We start from the raw sequence: 14,005 nt of genomic DNA, 5'->3' as shown, positions 1-14,005 counted from the left end.
CTTGTCAAATCTTTGCCCTTGCTCAGCCACTGAGACAGGGCAGCAAACAATGATGCTTTGCTGGCTTGGCCGTCCTGACAAAGAGAGAAGTAGAGAGTAGAATTCTGACAAGAGGCTGGGAGATTTGGAGAGGTGGTTCATATAAAGGGCTTACAGGCACTAGTTTTCTCAAGTAACTGTTTTAAGCAAAGCGAGAGTAGACACCTGCTGTCAGGCAGTGCATGTTTGCCTGAGTCACCCATTTTTTTCAGGTAACAAATGGATTCTCCTTGTTGACTCCATAGCCTTTGCTCACCCTCTACAGACTAGCTGGGCTGAGGCAACACAGCATGACAGTTTGCCAGCCAAAAGTCAAAGGATTCCCAGGTCTTCATTTCGTTAATTAATTTGAATCCTGCTATTTGTGTGCCAATTGGAATGACCATCAATTGAGGCAAGTCTCTCTTGCCTCTCATGTTTCCTTTCTTTTGGACTGTTTAAAAAAAAAATCAATGTTCATTATTTATAAACCACCTCACCAGATACCTCTTTACTTTCATGTAGATACAAATCAATATCTGCATATTGATAAGCATATTTTCTTAAATGATAACTTCTTATTCAACAGGAGAAAAAGATGAACAAGAGTATCATCATTTTAGACAAATTAACTCAAAGAAAGAGGGTGAGAGTATAAATTAATACAATTAGAGATGAAAGATATAACAATAAGATAGTTCACAGAATCATGAAACACATTATATATATATATATATAAAACAATATATGAAGAATATATAACGATATAGTATATAACAATATAACAATATATATGTAGTAAAAAATATTAAAAAATCCTGGCATGGGGTTTTTTCCTTCCTTTGACCATTTATGTTTCCAGATGAAAGACACACACAGCCTTTAGAGTTTAATATGCCTTAGGCAGCACAATAGCTACCTACCCTTCAAGCTGTTAGAATCTACCTCTTATCCACAACCCAAGTTATTACTTACGATGTTTAATCTGGGCCGCTCTTAGTCTGACCTGGCAGCCCTCTGGGCCACATTCTCTTGGTCCCTAGCCCATGGCTGCTCTCCCTCTCCTGCAAGTTCTTCCTCTATTCCATGGCAGCTCTCTTTGCTTCTTTCCATGGTCTCAAGCCCAGGAAATCTAAACCCCACCTTTATCTGTTCTGCCCAGCTATTGGCTGTCAGCATCTTTAATTCACCAATCAGAATTAACTAGGAGACAGGGTTCCAGAGGCTGCATTAAGACCCCAAGGTCTGGAGGCCATCACTTAGCAAAACAATAATCAGTAAAAGACAAAACCTCAACATATATAACAATATAACAATATATATCAATATAACAATAATATATAGCAATATATATGTAAATTTAAAATGTATATAACAACATATAAAATATATAAAACACATTAAAAAAGAATATATAGTATATGTATATTGTGTGTACACATGTGTGTGCATGTGTGAACATGTGCTTGTGTGTGTGTGCTTGTGTGTGTGTGTGTGTGTGTGTGTGTGTGTGTATGTGTATGTGTATGTGGTTGCCCTTGGGTGTGCATGTTAGTGTGCATGTGTGTATGTGCGTTTCTCTGTATATGCATGTGTTTGTATCTGTTGGTTAAAATTACAAAGTAGTGGGCTGGAGAGAGTGGTTAAGAGCACTGACTGCTCTTCCAGAGGTCCTGAATTCAATTCCCAGCAACCACATGGTGGCTCATAACCATCTGTAATGAGATCTGATGGCCCTCTTCCGGTGTGTCTGAAGACAGCTACAGTGTACTCATACATAAAATAAATAAATAAATTAAAAAAAATTACAAAGTAGTGTGAGTGCATCTGGGGGCACTGCTTCACCAAGGTAAAAGTTAAATGTTTATTTTATTTATACAACAACCATGTTTGCTGTGGGGAATAGTTTTACATACACACATTTTTAAGTGAAATAAAAATAAGCATAAAATTACAGCTTATGCAAAATATTTCTCCTTCAAGTAATACAGTTAACCACAGCTAATGAAAATCTTAACGGCAACTGAAGATCAAGACCTCATGCTCCAAACATGGCTGCTTCATCAGGAAAGAGAACGTGAGTGAAGATGAGTAACACATACAGTACAACGCATGCACACGTGAGTGAAAACATGGCATAGAACATACTTGGTTTTTCTCTAAGAGGCTCTTAATATGATTATAGTTGATAGCTGGTCTTTGATTCAAGGACCCAGGGTTAGTGTTTCACACAGTGCCCTAAAGATGGTATCTCAAAGGAAGGCTTGCTGATGTAGGGAGTAGAGGAAGGGCGGGTCTTTGGCCATGAGGTAGCTGTCATTCATACTCTATGAGGATCATGAGACCGTGACTATAACTCTTTTCTTCCCTCCTCCTATGGCCATGAGGAAGCTGTTATTGACCATTACACTAACCTCTACTCCCACTGCTTTGGCTTAAAAGGGTAAGGGCAATTGGGTAGGGCATCAAACTAACTTAGCGGACATTTGCCTCTTTCCTAAGATATTTTAAAACTTTGCAAAGCTTGGCAGAGTTGCAGTTAAAAAGGTGAACTTTGGGATGAGAGCCAAAAATTGGCTTGCTAAAATTGAATCCAAGAGCTTCTGGTAATAAAGGGGGATATAGGTCAGAAGCCCAAGCCTGAACTTACAGATTGCATAGGGTCCTGGCTGTGTAGGCAGGCATCATTCACAGCAGGAAAGCCCTGTCTCAGGCACTGGGTTCTAGATCAATCACCCTTGCAGGGTATGATGCATGCTGGCCAGCATGGGCAGCATCACTGCATAGTGCTATGCATGAGGTTTACATGCTAGAGTTGGGACTGGATGTCCAGACTCTAGAAACTCGAAAGTTTAGGACAAAACCCAGCTCCTCCCAGTGTTGATCATGTAGCCCTCTTTTAGTTAAATAAAGAAAAATTTCTCATTTCTCAGTAAATTCTTCTTAGGAGATCCCTGCTTGTTATCTGGACCAACAATGATCTAAGAAGGAATATGTCCTGAAGCTACATTGCTCTCACTTTGAGCCTCTTGGAGTTAGCAACCCCTACCACACCATCCTTCTCTCTACATAATCCTCCACCACACACCATCTCCACATCAACCACTTCTATCTCACACCATCTGTAGGGACCGAAAGAATAAAAGAGACAGGGGCGAAGGGAGTTTCTCTAGCTTTCTGAGTATTAAAATGGAAAATAGCTTTTAAACTTATGGTTGAAAGCACTTGTGTAATGTTAAAAACAGAACCAAGCAGGCTTTCTAAGAAACTTCTAATCAATGAGAGCCAAGCCCACCTGTCAAGTCTGTTTTAGGCCGGCCATCTGTTTGATTACAAATCATTTAAACGGACGCAGAAGCATGCTCACATCTCAGAGCCAGAAAGAGCTTTGCAGCTGCCACAGGAGTTTGCCTATCAATGGATTTGAAAGACATATATGCAGAAAAGATATATGCAGAAGGCTGATGCACTGTATCTGCTATGTATCTTCTGTGTGTCCATACATGTATGATTCTCCCTTTTCAGGTCAATGTTCCCTAGATGTCCCTATCTTAAAAGGCTTTTGAACCATAAGTTCTTATCTTTGCAAAGAATAAAAGATTCTTTTTTTAAAAAATTATTTTATTTATTTACTCCCTGGGAATCAAGTTTCTAGAGGATTAGGCACACATCCTCTTCCACTGAGGCCAGGCAAGGCAGTCTCAGTGACATATGTGCTGGGGCCTTAGACCAGCCTGTGCGTGCTCTTTGGTTGGAGGATTAGTCTCTGGGAGCTCCTAGGAGTTCGGGTAGTTGGTACTTATGGGGTTGCCAACCCCTTCAGTTCCTTCAAACCTTCCCCTAATTCTTCCATAGGGGTCCCTGACCTCAGGTCAACGGTTGGCTGTAAGTATCTATATATGTCTCAATCAACTGGTTGTAAAGTCTCTCTGAGGACAGCCATGTAGGTTCCTATCTGCAAGCACAACATGGCTTCAGTAATAGTGTCAGGGTTTGGTGCCTGTTCATGGGATGGATCCCAGTCACCAGATTGCCTTTTCTTCAGTCTCTGATCCATTTTTTTTTTTTTGCCAGAATTGATCCTGTTTAAAAGACATATAGGGATAAAATAGATCCTTAATGACTGACTACCAAAAAGGAGCAGGAAAACCTGTTCTTACAGAAATGGTTAATATTTTCCCATAAAAGTTGAAGAAATAATGGATGATTGTCATGACATAGCCACCATGATACTGATGGCTACCTGACAATTCATGCATGGGATCTGGTCATGGACAGAGTTCCATGAGGAAAGACACTGTGTACTTAGAAGTAAAGTATCTTTACATGGGTTGCTTGGTCCTTACACAGAGGGAGAAACAGTCTCTTTTCAGTGGACAAATGCAGTGGAAATCTCTTTAATTAAGGTGTCAAAGTCAGTGTTCCGATCCCAACTCTGAAGGTAGAAGTGATAGGAAAGGGGTGGAGCAAAGGCTGTAGAATCACACGTACTTTGCTTTTCTCAGTGTAAGAGTTGGTCAGGAGACAATCGGGCTCAGATTCCATTCACGTCACGTCTAATGAAGCTGCGCTCACACTTGTCTTTCCCTGGGTGCTCATGTACATCTTCCATGTGCAAACTCAGCATCACACTCAGTGCTGGGGTAGATTGAAGAGGAAGATAGAAGTGAAGTCCTTATTGTTGTCTCACCTCACAGGGGCAGCTGAAGAGCAGAGTAAGAAATAGATTAAAAGAGACTATGACATACACAAGAATGGAAAAAAATACAGTCTACTCAGTGTGGACTATTTAGTAGAAAGGCAGAGGCTTTGAGTGAGAAGATAGACTCTTTCAGCCATGGCTCTGTGATTGTTTCTTTTGTTTTTTAAGGAGATTCTTCATGGCCCAGATAGATTTTTGAAAGGCTGTTATTATCTGCTTTAATTACTGTGGCATCCGCATAGAAAGGTCCTGTGCGTGCTTCTCTCTCTCTCTCTCCCTCTCTCCCTCTCTCTCTCTCTCTCTCTCTCTCTCTCTCTCTCTCTGTGTGTGTGTGTGTGTGTGTGTATATGTGTGTGTGTGCGTGTGTGTGAGAGAGACACAATGCATACAGACAGACAGACGCAGACATAGAGGCATACAGACTGACACAGACACAGAGACACAGAGACATACAGACCAACACACACACACACTGAGAGAGAGAGAGAGAGAGAGAGAGAGAGAGCGAACATACATACATGCATGCATACATACAGCTACAGACATAGACACAAAGACAAGAGACTGACAGGCTGACAGATGCACACACACACAGATAGAGAGCAATAGAGAGAATGAGAGCAAGAGTGAGAGAGTGAGAGAGCGAGAGAGCAAGAGAGAGAGAGAATGAATGTGTATGAACAGATACTGAGGCATGTGTGTATAAATGCACACAGAGGCCACAGGTTGCTCTCCACCTTATTTTCTGAGTCAGGGTCCTTCAGTTATTCAGTGAGGCTGGCTGAGTGAGCCCCAGGCTGCTTCAGAGCTGGGGTTATAGGTGCGTGCATCACACCTGGCTTTTTGCAAGGGTATTAGATATCCAGACTCAGGTCCTCATCAATACAAGGCAAACACGTTCCTGGCTGAGCATATCCCTAGCCCTGACATTTGTCTTTATATACCTGGTTTATTTTACTTAACATAACATCTCCTGTGTTAATCAATATTGTTGCAAAATAAATTTATTTTTAAACTGTTATATTTTAATGGCACACTTTTCTAACTTATTTGTCTGACATTCCTTATAAAATCAACCACAAATTCCTGGAGGAAGCAAGTATCTGTTTTGTACTAGGTATCACACTAAGCTAAAGGCAATGCGCTTTGAATCACAGAGAGGATGAAGAGATGTAGAAGAGCAGTAGATCATCACAATTTTTCAGATGCAGAACTACCTTCTGAGATCAGTTTATACAAATCAGACCTACCTTACATTTCATTAAAAGCCTGAAAATATAAGGCCAGAAACTGCAGAAAACTCATTATTTTTATGGCTGAAAATAGATCTTACTTCCTTACCCCTGGAAGTCAGCCACCCTATATAATAAAGCCTGTGTGAGAGAAGAGTATACTCATGGGTTCTGTAATGTAACGCTTACCCTTAGCATTTCGTAAGACATAAACAAGTTAGAGCTAAGAAACAGGACAGAGGACTTCAATAGCCCTTTGCTGCTGAGCCAAATTTCCCGTGTTAAATCTGTTCTATGCTTTTAGATCTGCTGAAATGAGTTTCCTGTTTCCAAGTATAGGCCTGGCATTGATCATCAGTGTTCACCAGAGCTGAACCGTGTCCACACGTGATCCTGTCAGCACTGCCTCCACTTTCCCCGACTCTCTTCTTGTTCCTCTTTCCACTTCTATAGATGCATTAGGTTTAGGTCCCTGGGAACAATTGTCTTCAGCACAGTGGTTACTATAGATGGCAAAGATAAGATGGCTAAGCAGAGCAAGGGCCTCCATCTTGGCTGTCAGCTCACTTTTGCCCCAGCATGGCTGGACACCCCACTTAGATGTGTGGGTCACACAGCACTACCTCTCATTTGGTCTGTTCAACCTGGTGGTGCAGCCGCTTCCTGCTACTCAATGTTTTGGCCTCAGAAGAGGGTGGGGAAGTGGTTTACAGTTTTTACCAAGTAGATTGTTTATATATCACCATCAACATTAAGATGTGTCATACTACATCCCAATTTGAAAGGGGTTCAGAGACGTCAGGGGAGTTTCTGAAACTCCCTCGGTTAATATGTAACATTGTAAAGTTTGCCACAGGAAGAGTTTTATTGTTCACGAATTACTAAATTCATCATTTTGTTGGGTGAGTATTCAGTGTCTTGGTTTTTAGAAGGAGGGGCCACCACAAAGAGTGGTGAAATAGACAGTTTTGGTTATAGCATCACCATATACCTGGTGCTGTTCCCATCACTTCTGGTACCAAACCTACTTATTAACAAGGTCCTTATATAGATAGAATGGCAGAATCATTGTTTTGGTTTGTTTGCTTCTTATTTACTTTTGGAAACAATCTGGAGCCACTAAGCTATCTGCCACAGCACAGATGAGTTGGGTAGGGAGTTGAGCATATTACTTGGTATGACCATTTATGATGGAACATTGTTATGATTCATCCACTCGGTTTAACAGAGAAACATTGAAGAAAAGGAATCAGAAAGGGAGTGGATGCAGTCCATTGCTTGTGTTTTATATGTCTCTGTCAGTTAAGACTCACAGTCTCTGGGTGGGGAGGGGTGTGTCGGTATTGTATAAACTACAACGGATGGAAACACTGGTTCAGAAAAATGGAAACTTGGGCAGTTATATATGACCAAGACAGAAAAGTAAAAATCACAAAATCACTCTGATTTTGTTCTCGTTTCTGTCAAACCATGGATATTGTGCTTCATGCCAATCCATGTCCTGGAGTTGTGTGAACATTCTGAAGCGCTGATTCAATTACAAGACAGGTCACCAGTGGAAGATGTTACTTCAACTTACTTTCATGTCATGGGGCTTTCTGTGGGAGTACTTTCCAGGGGCTGAATCCATCCTTGAGTGTACATAAAAACATGTCCAGGAATCACTGGACCCTGGATTCAGTCGTGGTCAGGGAGAAGACCTGGGTCTCTGGGGCCTTAAACAGATACTGGATTCACCAGCTGGAACACCATTTATAAAAGATGCTGTTTCACTAGTTTAATAAAATGAGGCTCAGAGTTTTGAGGGGTGTACGCTGAACACAGTAGCCTTGATGGTCTGATCTCAGATGATTGTCGAAAACACTGCAAAGCATCCACTATCTCTGCATCCCGTCCTCACCCCATTGTCATCAACTGAGGGGATCGGCAGAGATACGGTTGCTGGGCATTACATCAACCAAAACTGCACAATTCCTCATGTCACACTTACGATAGCTAAAATACATGCTCCAGGACAAATGTTTTCCTCAGTCACCAGCACCTCCGCCACATTCTTTCTAGAGTCTTCCATTTATGGCAAATGTCTAAAGAGCCTGGCTACACTGACTATGAAGGAGCCAGAACAAGGTGCTAAGCAGGGAAAGATAAAGACTAATACAGGATAATTCATTTTGTAGTTCCTGCCCTTCTCAACTGTGCAGAGCAAAGGAAATTGGGACCTGAGGAGCCCGCCCTCCTCTGGCTCCCATCCTCCCCTCTGCACTCCCTGTACACTAGTAGGCTGCAATTATTTGACTTGGGCTTGGCTAGGTTCTTACAGTTTATCTGAATGACCTGAAGAATAGCATGTCGTGAACTGACTTTCATCATGCCTTGGAGACTCATCCTTAAACTATGAGTGAAGTGTGAATCTCTTTATTCTGCTAGTTTTATATCCTTAGTAACATGTGGGCCATGCTGTCTCTCATTTATGCTTTCATTATAACCAAATTCTGAGAAGAAACAACCTTTGAACATCCAATGAGGCAGAGAGCATGGGTGGAGCAGTGATTGATTTGAGCTTGTGTGAAGGCACAACTGGCATTTCAAGATCAAATAGACAGGCAAGGACACAGCATTGTGAGTATTGATAGGCCATTGGAAAACTCTGTAGGTTACAGAACACAAGAGACTGAACACTGCTACCCCAGAAACAGTGTGTGCTTGTGTTTGTGTGAGCCATGTTAAAGGAAGATGGCTGGGGGGGGGGTGCTAGAAGAATGAGATCTAAAGAAGTATCCTGGAGAGAGTTTGTCTTTGAAAAGTCAGTGCAGTTCTTTGTGACTTAGGATTTCTCTCTCTCTCTCTCTCTCTCTCTCTCTCTCTCTCTCTCTCTCTCTCTTGAGATAAGACATCTCTACACATATCAATTTGCACTCACTATATAGCCCTGGCTTTTCTTGAAGTCACAGAAATCCTAGTGCTCCAGCCATCTGTTTGATGGGATTATACGCATGTGGCCCAGACCTTGCAGGGTTTGTAACTCAAAAGTGGCAAAGGGAGAGGAATGATCAGTATTCCTTGGGATGCACGTACTCTCCAGATGTATATACATGAATTATAGTCATAAAATCATTCTATGTGTGAAGAAAATATTGTGGGTAATTACCATAGTCGTTGATTCTTACACCTACTGCTAACTTACCTGAGACGAAAGCTGGAGAATTAGGTCGCCTGCATGATTTCCCCAGTTAAAGAGCCTAGCTTATTTTAGATCATAGCTAGGCAAAGAGTGCCTCTCACTGAGCACGGTGAGTGTGGAGTTATCTGCTAGTGTTTGTTCTGTGGGCTAGACCCTGCTTGAGTTGAGAGGGATGACCTAACTGGTGATTGTAGAATGTTTGTATCAGTATTCAGCCATACTACAAACACTTAGCTCCTTCCCTTTCTTGACAACCCAGAGAGTCTGGTTGCAGGGTCCCATATGGTCCAGTGGTTCAAGCAAAGCCCTGGTGGTGTGAAATTTCTACCTGTAGTGGTAGCCAGTTTACCTGCATCTTCCCTGAGGGGCTCCACTGTTGGGATATAAGTTTATTTCTTTAGTGTTTTTATTTAACAACTTTCATCAACTTCATCCAAGGTTTGATTAAATGCAAGATTCCTATACCACAGGTTCTGTAAAAGCAGTCCAATGAATAAAACCCCTGGCTATTAGTGTACTGGTAAAAATACTGAACAAACTATTTCTTTTTTAAATCAAAGGGCAGTGCATTCTCACTGAAGAGCTTATCTTCATTAGAGAATATATTTAAGTGCACAATACTTCCTGAGCTGAAAATGGAAAGAAATGGGTAGTGAGATTTTCCTTAAAACATCCAGACTCTGATGGAGCATCTGTCTCTAAACTATAGCTTTTGATTTTTTTATTTTACCTTTTTCATTTTGGAAATCAATTATCTTCATACAATATATGATTATCTTAGTTAGGGTTTTACTGTTTTACCATAACCCAGGCAACTTTTATAAGGGCAACATTTAATTGGGGCTGGCTTACAGGTTCAGGGTTCTGTCCATTATCATTAGGGCAGGAACATGGCAGCATCCAGGCAGGCATAGTGCAGGAGGAGCTGAGAGTTCTACATCTTCATCTGAAGGCTGCTCTCTATCAGAATACTGGCTTCCAGGCAAGTAGGATGAGGGTCTTATAGCCTACACCTACAGTGACACACCTACTCCACCAGGGCTGCAACTACTCCATCAGGGTCACACCTACTCTAACAAGGCCACACCTTCTAACACTGCCGCTCCCTGGGTTGAGCGCATACCATCACAGTGATAGTGTTTTCTCTTAACTCCTCCCAGGTCCTCCTCACCCTCCCCACCATGCTATTTCATGTCTTCTTTCACTCTTTGAAAAACAAATAGGCAAATGAAATAACTAAACAAATAGGAATAAAAACTAAACAAAAAGCATAAGAAACACAGATACACACACATATACAATAAAACCTATAAAAACACAAAGTAGGAAAACATAACTATATGAGCAAAAGTTTGGTAAGCAAAATAATACCAAACACAGCAATGTGAGATGAAATGTCTACAGAAATACCACTGGAACATACAATGAACAAAAAGTAAGAAGTAATGTGTTATTGTATAGTTTCTCTGCAGCCTTGGCTCTAAACACATAACATGTGTACATATTTGTATATGCTACACATTGTCTGGATCACCTGGGCTCAGATTTAAGGCTATTCTATCTTATCAACTACAGTTTTTTTTTTTTTTTTTTTTTTGCTCTATGTACAAAGCATTTTGTTTCTTTAGAAACCTATGGTTAAATTACAGAAAAAAATGTATCTACCATCATTCCTCACCATGTAAACAAAATTTGTCTGTTGTTGGATTACATTGATTAAAGCATTTGACTTTAAGAAGTTTCAAAATTATTTTTATTTTGTACGCATTATGCATGCCTGGGTGTATATATGTGCATGATGTGCACAATTGATATCCATAGAAGACAAATGTGGGCATCAGATCTTTTGAGATAGAGTTATAAACAGTTGGAAGCTGCTCTGTAGATCCTGAGAACTGAACCCAGATCTCCTGCTAGAGAACCATGTGTTTTAACCCCCTATCCAGTCATAATTTATTTTATTTTAATACTTTCCATTTGCATTTCTGCCATGAGTTTCATTTAAAAAATTAATGCATGTTCGATTGAGATTAGGTCAAAATTTCCAACAACTTCTGAGATACGCTAAACATACTTCTGCATCAAATATTGATGCAAAGTGCTGTTCTTATCCTTGATGGCTTAAAAATCAAAACAGCAACTGACTCTGAACAATGTTAAAGATGTTTTATGTCCTGTAATATCAAATATTCAAGCAAAATTTAACTGTTCATGTAAAAGTAAATACTTATCATTAGTAATGACTGTATGTATATCAAAGACTGGTTTTATAGTATTCCTTTACAACCTATCAGTAAGTTTTTGGTTTACATAGCTATGTATAGTATATTGCATATACCTGAAAAGGGGCCACAAGTGGAAAATGTTTAAGTAGTCATATCAATAGTATCTGCTCTTGGGCTCTTACTCAAGAGACAAATATCAAGACCTTCTCACAATACCAGGCTCCATGGAGATGGCACAGGGAAGTTATGGGAACCAGTCTTACTCCCTGGCTTCCAACTCACTAACACTTAGGCAGACTTCAACCAAAGCACCTCCTTTGGCACTGATCACAGCACTGGAAAGGTATGCCCTCCTATGCCAGCTCACACATCCTCTCAATATTGATGGTGACATAAAGTCAATTGAAGAGTGGCTGACAATATGTAAGACAGATCACACTGTCACAGTCAGCTGTATTTCTCAAGAGAAATCCCATAGACTCCTGATGGAGATTTAATGCATATGAAAGGTCCATCAGGGGTTGGGGATTTAGCTCAGTGGTAGAGTGCTTGCCTAGCAAGCGCAAAGCCCTGGGTTCAGTCCCCAGCTCTGAAAAAAAGAAAAAGAAAAAAAAAAAAAAAAGAAAGGTCCATCAGTTCTATATGGAAATGTTCTCTTAGAACAGGCTGCCCTCAGACAACTTGCCTCACACATTAAATGTTGTGTTGGTGTTAATGTTCAGCGACTCTTTTACTGCACCTTAAGGATTGTATATGCATCATGTGTGTAGGATACACATGTACAGATTATGCAGAAAGAGAAGTCTTATATCAAAAGAAGGTAATTTCCTTTCCAGGTAGAAGGTGTGACATATTTTCTACAACTCAGGTGTACCTTGCATTAGAACTTTCCAGAACCATGAAATTGGTAGCTGTTTCTAGTAATGCAAGGAGTGGACTTTGCATTTTGACATGCTAATGTGTTTAAATGTGTGTTCATATGTGGGTATGTGTATATACTTCCTTGCTTACTGGGAAAAACTCTGTTTCTCATACTCATATAAGGTGGTTGACAAGGGAGTGACATAACATGAGCGACTTTTCAGTTTTCCTAGGCTTTGGAGAAAACATCCATCCTATGAAAGGAAAGTTGGTACAAACCTAGGCTTGAGGAAGACTAAAAGTTTCATTTTCTTTTAGGTGGTTGACAATTTTCAAACAAATGGATCATTCCTAACTGACTATCTAGTGAAAAGGTCCAACTCTCAGAAACAACAAATAACAAAAATATTGCTGCTGCAGACAGACAAATCCTGAGGTGATTAGAGGACCTGCTCTGTACTAGTTGCCCAGGCTGACATCCTGCCTGGCACCATCAGTAGATACACTCGTCTCTCCTGGCTCCAGTTCCCTCACTTATGACTAGGCTCATAAGAGTATATGTCCATAAGGAGACTGTAGAGATTATATGAGAGAACATTTGCAAAGAGCAAAAAATAATGCCCATTATATAAGACATGACATATAATGTTATTCAGTGATTATGTTTAATTGAAAGATACACAAAGAATATAACATTGTTTGTTGATATGGAAATTAGAGAAAGATTAATATAATAATGATCATACAAATCCAAAATTATAAATACTACATATTAAATATTGACTTAACCTCGATAACAATGAGTAAAATGTATTGCTAGTAGGAAAAAACCTTTCAGGATAGTAAGGATAAAATGATTTTTTGTAATTTAACAACATGGTATATGTACCTACAATTATTGAGGATAAGCTCAAAAAATGAGACATATCATGGAGTGTAGACAGTGTCTGCAAAGAGGATATAAATATTTTATCTTGTACATCTAAGCAGCATTGGTCTTTAAACATAAGATATGCTTAATCATTTATAGAAGGATTAGCATGGAAGATGAAACAGGTGAAACTTTCTCCTTGCAGAATGAGTTGTTTGTAATGTGAACCAAGAGTCTCCATATATAAAGAGTCACCTATCACACAATAACAACACTGGACCACACACTGAGTGTGTTCAGGAAGTGGTGTTGCTTTGATGTTTACTAAGAGTAATTGTACGTTTCTGGGGGCTTAGTAAGGGTCCTCTCAAGAAAAAAAGTCCTGTCTCACAGGTCAACTTCTAATCTGTGAAGATATAAATCAAGGGCAGGAGAACAAAAGGAAACTTTGGTAGGGCAGTATTTTTGTTAAAACTTTCCATTTTCTTGAAATTCTGTAGAACATTTCCTGTGAAACATTGCAAGGAGAACCTCTATTTGCAAATTTAAAAAGTTCAAATAAGACCAGAACAGCATGACTGCCAACAATCTATTCATGTGTCACTCGGAGTCAAAAGAAAATGGCTTAACATCATGTGATATGGCCTGAAGAAGACCAATGGGAGATCAGATACAGATAGTAGCCCAGCTTCTGTTTTAGGGCTCAAGTGTAATTTGAAATGTTGTGACTAGGGAAACTTGTAGGCATTCTCTCTGAGACCATTTTATTAATCAAGCATTTCCCTTTATGGGGAAACATTTCCTGACATTGTATCTAAATTTTTTATCTTTTGTGTGGTATTACAACAGTTAATTGAATTGTCCCATTAGCAGATCTGAAATAATATTTGTCTTGTTTCCCATTTTCTTGTTCTC

This window comes from Rattus rattus, chromosome 2 (genome assembly GCF_011064425.1).
Source record: "Rattus rattus isolate New Zealand chromosome 2, Rrattus_CSIRO_v1, whole genome shotgun sequence".
Lineage (NCBI taxonomy): Eukaryota > Metazoa > Chordata > Mammalia > Rodentia > Muridae > Rattus > Rattus rattus.
This window is presented reverse-complemented; position numbering follows the sequence as displayed.